This window comes from Cygnus atratus, chromosome 1 (genome assembly GCF_013377495.2).
Source record: "Cygnus atratus isolate AKBS03 ecotype Queensland, Australia chromosome 1, CAtr_DNAZoo_HiC_assembly, whole genome shotgun sequence".
Lineage (NCBI taxonomy): Eukaryota > Metazoa > Chordata > Aves > Anseriformes > Anatidae > Cygnus > Cygnus atratus.
Window position 1 is genome coordinate 129,688,056 of NC_066362.1, and position 12,201 is coordinate 129,700,256.

Genomic DNA, 12,201 nt, shown 5'->3' on the forward strand with positions numbered 1-12,201 from the left:
CACAGGGAGCTTAAAGCTGAATTGCAGCAGCTCCTCCCTGAGCTGCTCCTACATTTTAGAAAGTAAAGACATGCATTGCAAAGGGACAACAGGTATCCAAGGGCATTTGTAGACTTCGTGTCAAGAATCTTTCTTCTGTATTGTCACCTCTAGCATGTCAGCAGAAAAGTTCTTCTGGGTTTGCATCCTTCTTTTCACTGTGCTTTTGGTTGCTGTGTGTTGCATGTTATGAAACTAAATTTCCAAGTGCTTAGCCCTGTGTAAACTTTTTTAGACTGACATCCATTCCTAGGGTCCAGTGCCTAAAACCTTTTATAAGTCTATCCCTTTGTGTTTCCCTGGTGTCAAAAGGGAGATAAAATATTTTGCCTGCTTGAGATGCTCCAAAGTCAGCCAGACAAAGCTTCCAGTGAATGGCTTGCAGGGCTTGAAGTCAGAGGAGAGCTGGGGTCGGACTAGCAGGAGTGGGTTTGCTGCCCTGCTGTGTCCAGCACTGCTCAGTTATGGCTTGACTGGGCAGGTTTTCATTCCTGAATGTGTAGTCTGTGAGAACTGCAGGCCATTTCCTTGATATAGGGGGGAAAACCAGAGGAAGGGTGTGATTAAGCTGCTGAAGTGATTGATGCAGCCAATTGCTGTGGTCCTGGCTGGTGGCCAGCTACTCTGGGAAGCTGCAGTGGGCATCCTGGAAGTATAGGAAGCACAAGGACACGGAGGAAGCAGATAATGGACAAGTAAGTTGAATGGCATATGTGAAAAGACAAGAAGAAATTCATGTCCTGAAGACAGCGTTCTTTGCCATAATCTTTTAAATTAATCCTCTTGTAGGGTAGATAATAGCACAAAGGGGAAAATTAACTTTCAGAGTCAAAACAAAAAGTGTGACATATTTTTTTTTGTGAAATGATCAAGGGATCTTCATGTTCTCCTGGAGAGCACAACGATTTGTCCTCCAACAGCCTCTGGAGGGAGGGGTGAGCAGCAACGGAGGCCGCAGCTTTTTGTGAGACTTGCAATAGACAAAGACCCGATACTAGTCCCTTTGGCCCTGAACCAAGCATGTTACAGTTGATTCTCCATCCTACTAACCTCCTCTAAGCTCCACTGGGAATCAGTTACTGACATTTGCGCTGTGCCTGGAATGCGAGGAGTATTGTGCTAAATCAGCACTAGGACGGAGTGTTGCCAGCTCCTATTTTTTATGAAGAAAGCGTCACAGTGCTCGAAATATTCCTTGAAGGCTGTGCTTCTGGATCCATATGAACGCTAGCATCTCAGAGTTCCTTAAGGAAGGGGAAAAAAAAAAAAGAAATTGAAAATATAAATATGAACCAAATGCAAAAATCAAAAGAGAACTGAACAATATAAAATAGAATATGCTTTTTTATGCTCATGATTTTTGTTCCATGGCCAATCACTTTTCAATGCTTGGGCTTGGCAGAAGTGGAGAAATTACAGAAGAGTGTGGACAACATTTCTTGCGGATCTGTCTTAAGGGAAGAAAGAACTGAGGAACAAAGGGGACATGAGAAGGTCTTTGTTTCACAGTGGGTGAACATGCCTGTCATTGTGTGAAACAGAAAGCAGCAGTGTATGCCTGGTGGCCCTCAGAGCTTCAGGCCATGCGGATGGTTATTGAACGGCCATGGCTGGAGCCTGGGAGAGCAATAAGTGTTGGGCAATAATTGCGGGGCTGGGCTGTGTGATCTGGGCAGCTGTCCTGAGACAACCAACTCGTTTCACTGAGTGCCCCTCTGATGGTAATAACTTCTAGCCCCTGCTAGCTGCAAATGGATGGCGACGGGTGACCCAGAGGTGAGAGGTGCCATCTTCCATTCCAGTGCTCTGAGTCACTCGGTAGCTCCCCACAATGAGCTCTCTGTGCCGCCCTGAGGGATGCTTTTGCTGCGCTGCTTTCCAGCACTGTTTGTGGGCTGTGGTTGAAACAAATGAGCTGCTTTCCGCAATTCCTTCTGGCCTCTTGTTTATTTTAAAGGGCATGGTAGCACATCATGTGTAGCCTAGCATGGTATTTGCTGATTACAAAGATCACCTTCCTTTGGCTTCTCTCACCTTGATCTTTGCTAAAGCCTGGGGACTGTACAGCTCATACTGGAGTGTGTGCTGTGGGCTACCAGATAAGCGTGAACACAGGCTGCAAGTTCAATGCAAATTATTTCTGTTTCACTGTTTCTCCCCTTTTTACACCAAATGGGTCTGTTATTCCAGGTGACAGTAGGTCAGTGTGACAGGTGACTATTTCAAAGCTCTGAGGCCCCTTTGAAGGCCCTGTGAGGCCCCTTCGAAGGCCTTGTGAGGAGCCTACGAAGGCCCTGTGAGGAGCCTTTGAAGGCCCTGTCAGGAGCCTGAAGTGCAGCACTGCAGTGCTAATCCTCACGTGTGTTTGCTTTTGCTCTGGCTGGTTAAAAAAATGCCTTCATACTATTTATTTTTGTGAAATAACTGTGGGCCTCTGCAGGGCCCTTGTGCCTCCGTGTTTTGCAGCAAAGGTCAGGAATCTATTCATCAGACTTCCAAAATGTTATTGTTAAAACATCTCTTTGCTATGTCACTGTTTTCCCTTTCCTCTCCTCACTCAAAATAATACATTGTCATTAGCAGCTCATAATCCTCTCCCTCTAAGCACAGCATATTCAGCTTTCCTTGATTTTTTTTTCCCAAGTTTCCTTCCTATTTAAACAAAGAATTGTTTTTGGCAGTTTGGACCCAAATATTCCTAGTTGCTATCATGAAAAAAATATATTACTCTGTTTCATGCAGTAATTTATAAACACTGCAGTTTTATTGCTGTTGTGAGCATTATGATTTGTTCCAACAGAAACATATGTTCTAATATTGGTGTTCTTGCGATGTTCACTCTGACCTTTGTGAGAGCCTTTCTATGGATAATGTGACCAAAACTTCAGGCTTTTAATATATTAGTCAGTTTATGAATCCTTGTAAATGGCACTTCAGGAAGAAGGCAGAAAGGGAGGAAGATGTGCTATTATAATTCAGTGATGGTGTGTAGTGCTAGCTCCTGCACTCATAACTAAAGGTTTGTCACTTACATCATATATCTTGATTTCAGAGGTCTTTAACTTGGCATTTAATTTCTTACTCATTGACTTTTAAAGTCCAAAAGATCCACGAGATCATCCAACATGACATTTTCAGTGATTTGGACTGAAAGTTATTACTTAGTCTTTACACTGAGCCCAGCGTGTTGTCCCTGACCAAATCCTGTCCTACACTGAAGTAACTAGTCCCCCATTGGAACATATGCAGGGATGCTAAACCCAGAACTTGCCCACTGCATGCCAGAAATTAACCATCTTCATTGTTAAAGAATGTACTTCTTCAGATTTACCTAGCTTTGCAGCTCAAAACTATTGGTTTCAATTTATTCTAAAAAAAAATCAGTATTTTTTCCCTTGTGAGAGCATTTATTCACTCTAAACACGTTACCCTCTGTCTCCATTTTGATAAACTGAACAGAGTAAGCTCTGTAGGTATCTTACTTTGTATGTCAAATTTTGCTGCCGAGGAGCAATTTTTGTGATGCTTTTTGCCCTTCTGTGAAACTACTAGTGTGGTTTCTGAGGGAAACGTGACTTGTGTGATCACGTCTGTCCAAATCTTTGCCATTCATTTCCTCACAGCTTATGAAAGTTTTGGCCAGTCCTGTGGTTTTCTTTTTTTTTTTGGAAATTGTTGTACTGGGAGGTGGGGAGACAGGTTGTGCTATGGCAGAAGAAAAGGCAGGTATAACTCAGCTGTTCAACACGCTCCTCAGCGGCAGCCAGCTGACCCATCCACTTGGCCTGCCAGCCTGCACATGCACGAGTTCTGTCCTCGGGGCAATAGAGACAAGACAACCACAAGCACTTTAGGGGCTGAACTGGGCTATTGCATAATGACAGAGGAATAAAGGAACAAAGGATACGATTTCATAGCAAGCCAGCTTTCCTAAATTGTTTCATGAGCCGCAGAACTAATCATGAACTGTGGACATTGATACTGTATGGAGTGTTCCCCACTCAAGAGAAAGAATTTCCTGTAAATCAGATAGAGATGTTACAGACCTAAAGATGCCAGCTATGTCAGTTACTAGTGTCCGTGGGGAAGATATTTGCTATTTTTGGATTTTAATATCTCTATGCCCGTGAATTTAAGTTTTATTGATATTAGTGAACAGTTTATGATTAGTTGGCCAGAAATGTGGTCTGCATTATACAGCACTCTACTGTGCTATGAATAGGAGTCTTGCAGGCTGAGGCAGGCAGGAGATTTCTCTGTGATGATATTTATCTGCCATAACACAAATGGAATAAAATAGTTCTACTAGCTCTGACAATTGTCCACCTCCGGTAATTCATGTATTTTGTGATGACTTTTATTATCCCTACCATGTTATGAGTTATTATCTTGCCTATTGCCTTAAACAATTAGTAACACAAATTCCAATATCTTGGCCATCATACTGACAATCCACCAATTATATATCCAAACATATAGACTCGCAAGATATGCTGTCATGTCTTGGAGGAAGCAATTATAGGACAATGCATGTCAGCCAGAAGATTAAGGGCCCTGTGCTAGTTCAAAGAGTTGAGTTTCAGTTCTTATGATCTGTCACATCAGTAGCTTCTGGACTAATGGCCACCTGAGATCAAGATGATATGCCTAAGAAGCATTAATGATGGTACAGTAAAGTAGGGGGTCAGACATATATGACTAGTGATCAGTATTCATGGAGCTCATGGGAGTACTGTCGGGCATCTAAGAGTGGACTGAAAAGGAAGCATCTAAAAAGAAAGCATCTAAAATTGCTCATTTACTCCTAATTTTAAACAATCTACAAACCATTAAATGTATTTTCTTTATCCTTGCATTTTTTTCAAAGAAAAATTGCTTTAAGAAGCCTTGTGACCTGAAATTACACTTTTACTTGCAGAGGCTGTGGCTGATTCAAAGATCATTAATCACTTTTTAGTTGTTAAAGGAAATGCAGTCTTGATACCATGCAAAGAGAAGATTAGCCATGTCTGGCACAGAAAAAGAATTCTCAATGGATAATATATCATATAGCATAATACATACTGTATAATATATGACAGTGCTTTGTGTAATGTATAGTATTATATATTAATTTTATATATATAAAGCTATGAAATTTTATCCTATGCATTATTTGATATATGCTGTATGTAGTTTCAAACAGACAGGTATGATGCTTCCTGCTCTGTTGGTAAACCACAGGAAGTACACAATTAATTTAGATGGTCATCTAAATGGGCATTCTAGGGTACGCAAAACATTAATTGCTACAAAATCCAATTACGTGAGGCTAAAATACTGCATATGTACAGAGGCAGTTTTGAGCTCTAAAACATATTCATAGTTTTAAAAGTGCTGTTATGCTGATTCAAGCAATCCTGTGAAATTAAAGGTTTGCATTCATATTTCTTTGTCTCAGAGAATCCATATCTAATCTGCTTAAATGAGAATTCAAACAGAAGATTTTTTCTGATTACTCTTTCTGCAAACTGAATCTGAGATGGAAGATTCAGCCTATTTTTTGTTGGTTTTCCCCTCTTGTGGGTGATTGTTGTTGTTGAACACTCCCCATTCACCATCCTCCCAGACACAATTCCTCTCTGCTTCACATTATAATTGAGCCTGAGAGCAGAAACTTTGTAATAAATCCTTCCTTTTACCTAATATTTTATCTATGGAAATACAGTTTTGATGATAATGGACTTTTTGCAGAAAATTCACATTTTATCTAGACTTTCAATTTAGAGGCTGTGAAATCTTTTACATAAGAAATTGCAGTAGCTTTATTCCCTACATCTTTTTAAACACTATGGACTGAAACTATACCAATATACCAAGATACTCCATATCTTCTTTCCCTTTTTTTATTACTTCCACATTTTCTTCAGTTAATAGAAAGCATACGGGGAAAAGTATCAATGCAATTCAGACAGAAAAATAAATACCTTCCCTTTCTTTGGTGAATGAATAGCAGATTACAAAATCTGTTTTTCCCTCACCAAAAAAAAACAGAAAAATATTATTAAAACTTTAATGAATTAAAAAATCTTTCCCCACTCCATTTGTTTACAGTCTAACTTCTATTGCACGTTCTGAGGCCGCATAGCAAGTTTTGTTTGTGGACCTTTGCACTGTGTTGAAGAATAAAGCTGAAATTTTTTGGATCAGTTTTTGGAAAAATATTAAAAACTAGAGAGCAGAATAGCTTCCATAACTGCTGTATAAACATTTGTAAAACAAGGAGCATACAATGCATAATCAGTAAATACTTTTTATGGTGTGATTCCTTGCTGCAAAGGCTCTTTTATTTAGCATTTTAAATGGTCCCAAATTTGTTGTGCTTGAGTGATTGACCGAACAGTTGTAAGGAGGTGGCCAGAATTAGGATATAAGGTGCAACAAGCTAAAACCGTGGCAGGTGGAATATAAAATAGTGCGTAAAACATTACTATGAGCAAAGAAGCTCATAGTAATGTTTTATGAAATGCTCATAGTTTAAGAGCAGAACTGATGGATTTATTTGTCCTATGCAAAAGTTCCTAACAAGAGGTTGATTTGCATCATTCCATCACCATTAGGGGAAGCGTACCAACCTCTCTACTGATGATACTGCAGAACACCAGAGTGTGCGAATGTGTGGTTCTGAACTGGCCATGGTGAGTGTATACAGTTTCAAGGAGAGGTCATTACAAAGGTCCAAAGTGGGGCCAGGGAGAGAGCTAAGGGACAGGCAGAAACCCATTTCTGGGGCTTGTTCTCTTATTTCAGCAAGGCCCATGCTTCATAGGTGGCTTCATGGGAAAGCTGGATCCCACCTTCACATTTGTCTTCCAAAGTTGTGTCCATCCAAGTGATGGAAAATCTGTTATGCTTCTGATGATAAGTTATTACTCATGGTTTATTGCCTTCGCTGAACTGCAGTTGAGGACTGAATTTGTTGGATTTCAGCTTCCAACTACTGTGTCTCATTGGGCATTATTTTTATTAAATCTCTGCCTCACTGTAAATGCATGCTAGCGGTAATCAAGTATTCTCTTAACTCTTTCTCTTTCTCTAATAAATTTAACTAGATTTAGTTTCTTCAGTCTCCACCTAAGAGCTGTATTTGCCTGATTTAACATTCTCCCCTAAGCCTTTTTCAAACTTTCAACCTCCTTTTCTGAAGCGTGGATTCCCCAAAAGGACACTGTATTCCACAAATGAGCTCACTGATGACATATGCAAAGAAAGCACCATCTCCTTGCCACTCAGTATTATTTCCCTGTTTCTTCATCCAAAAATCTTTTATTTCCCTGTTTCTTCATCCAAAAATCTTTTATGCTCTTAAATATGAACTGTTCTGCTCAATTAGCTGTCTTGTGGAGCCCCGAGGCAGCTCCCCATTGTGGAGCTCTGATCTGCATTCTTTCTTCCCAGCTGCCCAAGCTTTTGTTTTGAAAACACGTTTTGCTTGAATGGACGTAGTGTGCCAAGGCAGACAAATTGCTCTGACTGCTCTTCTAACCTTTGTGATACCTACGCGTTTCATCAGCAACTTTGAATTTACTGTTAGATGATTCCCCATCATGAAAATGATGATTCCCCACTTGCAACTTCCCCCCTACTTTTTAAAGATCTGTGAATCATCCATTCCTTAATCACCCTAACGTGTGCTTCAGTGATGGCTTATAAAACTGCATTTTTCCTATAGTTAGTGTACACCGGTACCAGTATAATGTGAAATCATGTGCTGTGCGGTTACCTAAGTGTATGAAATCTAGCTAATCATTGTTCGAATAAAACCTGCAGTCTCAGAGAACAAAAGTGGATTTCTTTGATGTAACAAATCTCTTTTAAGTCATTGCAGCAGCATTGTGGTCTGTAACCATCCCAAAGCAGAGCTGGAGCTTCTACTGGCTGTGAGCCCGTTTAGTTTAACCCACATTTTCCTTTGGCTTATGAATTAACTCTAAGGATGCACAGAAAAAGATCAATAGTGAGTCACTGGTCAGTAAGGACCATTTGGTTTCCTTTACTTTTCCTTTTGCTCTCTGATTTAGAGAGGAAGAGGGAGAACTTAGATTTCATTTGTTCTGGTGCGAATGCAAATTTCTTCTGGTGAATAATAATAAAATAAAAAAAGTGGAAGGTCAAAGCAAACGAATGGATATTTCTAGGTTTGATAAATGCATGGAGAACATTGATAAAATCACAAACTTTGAAGAAAAATATTGTTTTGAGAAAGCATTATTTTCAGTTCAGAAAGGTGTTTTGAATAATGGTTGGGAGTGCTTTTAAACACTAGGCCCTGGAATATGACATACATTATTGTCTATCTGTAGAAGTTTGAGTGCTGTTTATGGGGTGTTTGGAAAAATGAGTTTGCCTTGTTTTTTGTGTTGAGAGCTAGCTACATCATTTAAGAGGGCAAATGATCCTAAGGTACTCTGTGCAAGATGAAATTTTCTCTTTGTACACTTAAAAGTAAGCACTTCCTGACTTGTTCTCAATGCAAATACAAAGAAGCTTGCACAAAATACTTTGATTAAAACCTTTCTTTTAAAGAAGTCTCAAATAGACAAAGCGTGACTACTCTCCATGCTCTCAGGAAAGGCCATCTCCAGTAAGACATCTTCACATGTTTCTTACTGATTAGAGACTGATTATATTTGGAAAGATTTTTCAAGAAAGAACTTATTTTCCCCGATTTTTCGTACTTCACAGATCACAGAGCCATAAGCCATGAAAACATCACAAACTCTACAGTCCTTCTTGCCTACTAGCAAAATACCTACAATTTATTATACACTTGCTCATTTTAAAAGCTTAATCCTCCATATATTAATATTTTCTTAAGAAGTGCAGCTACCTTTAGAAGTAAATCATTAGCATTATCCTCTAGTCCTTTTCTTCCTCTCTGGCTTAGCAAAATTGCTGTTCTTTGGCACTCATTCACCTCTAGTGAGGCTCAATGTGGGAAATGTGTCCTACGCCATTGTATTGAATCACACTAATTTTTCTAATGAAGGCTCTACCAGGGCTTTTATAAGCATAGTGCATTTTTACTTACTTTCATGGTTTTCCATTATGCCTCCAAGGGGAAGAAAGACAGATAAGGTAAACATTTTTTCTCCTAATTTTTATCCAACTAAATATATCTTATTACAGTAGCAAAGCAGGAGGAGAACATACGGTACAAGAGTAATCTGCCTGAAAGAGAAGGCACAAACACAACTCCCAGGGTTTCTCTGCCAGTGTAATGACTGATTGACAAGATCAGAACAGAATTCACATGGCAGGTTCCTCTTAACATTATCTTCAAATAATAATGCTGCTCCCAGGGCTCTAGTTTAATTGTTTCTCTGTCTGCCTTTGATAGCATCAGCTGAGAAGCCTGTATTGTCTCCTAGGTTGTTAAGTGCCTGGCAAGTCTGGGATTTAGAATTAAGTCAAAGGAAAAAAGAGACACCTTTGAAATCACTTTGTATTGTGAGTTACCTGCCTTCAGCCCGAAGTCCCTTGTCTCAGCCTACAGGTGTATGGGCTCAAAACAGAGTCTCACTAAGCTCCTTCCTGCTGTAAAAACTGACAAAGGTTTCAAAACAACAGTTGCAGTCTGGAGAGGGCACCTACCTCTCCTTCCACAGACAGGACTTCCCAAACATATATATGGAGGGTACCTGTTTATCACAAACCACTTATTCTGAGTGTCCCAGTGGTTGTGGTTGCTGAGCACAGGAGCGCATGCACTGGCATCCACAGGCCTCAAACCTGGAGCTCAGGATCCCAAAGGCCTCTTTGCGAGAGGATGTGCTTGTGCTTCAGTTGGTTATGGGGGAAAGATGTCTGGTGTGGAGCTGCTGCTCTATGCGTAAGCAGCTGTGCTTGCTCAGGTTTGTGGGGTCAAATACCTGGCTGATGGCTGGCTGGGAGTAAAAGCACTTGAGGCTGTTTAAATGTAGGGCAAAGCCATGGCTGGAACTGGCTTTGTTCTTTTCAGCCAGTGAAGACAGATAAGGTTTGTCATCTGTGATTTGTCTGTAAGAAGGGCTGTTACAGCAATTAGCTTCTAACTTTCATTTCACAGCTTCTGCTCATTATCTTTGATAAATGAAGGGTGCTTAGGATCAGGAGTGCCTCCTGAGATGGAGGGGCTTAACCATGACACCTGTACATGCAAGCACAAGCTGAAATCACTCGTGCAATGTTGGCTTCACATCACTGCTGTTCTGCCACCTGTTAAATTGCTTCACCTCGGTGCTCTACTGGGTCACGTTCCAGTGAGCACTACATGCATAATCTACCTCTGAGTTTAGGCAAATGGAGTAAATTCACTCTCCTTCTTTACTGTCTCACTTGCCTTCCCTCTCGTGCTTTGTGTGACAATGAATTTTGCACCACTGGACTGGAATCAAACAGAAAGCCACTGGCAACTTCTTTTTCAAGTGATGAGGATTGATGTGGGGAAGGGGAACAACCTTCTGAGTTGATCGAACATCTGGGAATCTTGAAGAAAGTTGCTCAGCTTGTACTGGAACAGATCCACAAAACTGAAAAATAGAATTAACCCCCAAACACATCCATCGCCACTCAAAATCTTCCTCTGATTAAACTGCTTGGAATTCTACTTGACAATGACAAAGAGATGTCAAAATGGCATTTGAGAAAGGTCACAAGAAGCACTTTCAAATTCAGTCATCTGGAATTGATATGTATTTAGTTTGCTCAGTTGTAATGTATTGATCGCTACAGTGATTTCAGAGCTCTGCATTTTCAGTGAGGAGAATGATCTCAGGTAGTAGACTCAAACCTGTCTGCCCCTTGCTATGCACTTAGGGCAGGGCCACAAAAGGAAGTTCCCTCATGGCGGGGGGTAGGCCGTGGAGGTACACCATGTGAGCTATCCCAACGGTTATTGCTTCTGGATGCCCTACCTCCCAGTGAATGCAAGGGCAGTCAATGTAACTGATCCCTCCGTGCAAGTGCGACAGCTTCTTTCCATTAACCGCGGGTAAAAGTGTGCATGTTGACTCAGAAGAGGCAATACGCTGGGTCACCATCCCACCTTACCTCATGGTAACTGTTGATGCCTGTACTGTATGTCGTGACCCCACAATGAATGACTTTTAGACTGAGACTTCTTGAAGTCACAAGCCACACACCAAAATCTTCATCTGAGAAACAGCTACTAGGCATGCTTCCCATGGTCCAGGAAGCCCAGAGGAGGGAGAGCTCCAGGAGCAATTCACAGGTAGGATGAGTTAATGGCTTCTGTGAGGTCCCACGGCTCCACGAGGGATGGGACTGTGCTGGCATGACAGCTGAATCCAGGGCATCTCGGTGAGAGTAGCAATGACTGACCTCACTTGCCCCGCAGGGACTGAATTAGCTGGCAGCCCCTGTGCCAGTACAGCTGCAGTGATCTTGTGGTGGCAATCTGCCCAGAGAGCTCCATTAGGGCACCACTCCTTCAAGTGTCTGTGGACAGCTGAAGAACCACTGCTTGGCAGCACTTGTAGACTGAAGGGTGCTCCTCTTGCTTATAAAAACAAAACCAAAACAAATGAACAAGCTCAATCCATTTGCTCTCCAGCCACCACAAACAATTTAACCGTCCAGCTCTGTCCAGCTGGTTGGTGCACTAATGTGACAGTGCACAAAAAGATGCGTACTTGATGTGTACCTTTGATGTACAAAGAATAGATCCCATCTTTCTACTGAAGGCCTGAGAATGTTACACCTGAGCTACTGAAGGTATTACGTGGCTATCATACTAGTGGGTTGTATTCTTTCTCTTCAGTGCTAGCTCTGCAACCCTGGAGACTGAAAATGGAGGATGGAGCACTAGAACTACAGGACTACAATCCAAGATAATTACACAGTGTCTTAAGTCCTCTTACTCAGCAGTGAAAGAATTCCTGCCAAGCCAAATCACTCCCACCCAAAGCTGAATTAACTTGCTTCTGTAGCAGTAACAGAAAGATTTTTGCTCTGTCTAAGTACAGACTGAGGGAAAATGATGCTGTTGAGTAAACCCTCTATACTTACCTGCCTCCTCGGTTTCACTGTGGACCATCTACAGCTAGGTAAGTGAACACATATTTCAAAGCACTAACCCCAAACTTTCAGATACCTCTGTTTCTGAATTAGACATAGACTGTC

The 12,201-nt window shown here is 41.2% G+C and overlaps 1 long non-coding RNA gene across 1 annotated transcript in view; it reads left to right on the forward strand.

Annotated features, from left to right (window-relative positions):
• The first annotated feature begins 11,973 nt into the window (after positions 1–11,973).
• Positions 11,974–12,201, forward strand: part of LOC118245782 (uncharacterized) — a 2,569-nt gene continuing 2,341 nt past the window's right edge. Inside the window, exon 1 of the long non-coding RNA XR_007709194.1 lies at positions 11,974–12,125. This is a non-coding gene — a long non-coding RNA (uncharacterized LOC118245782). The remainder of the gene's footprint in view (positions 12,126–12,201) is intronic.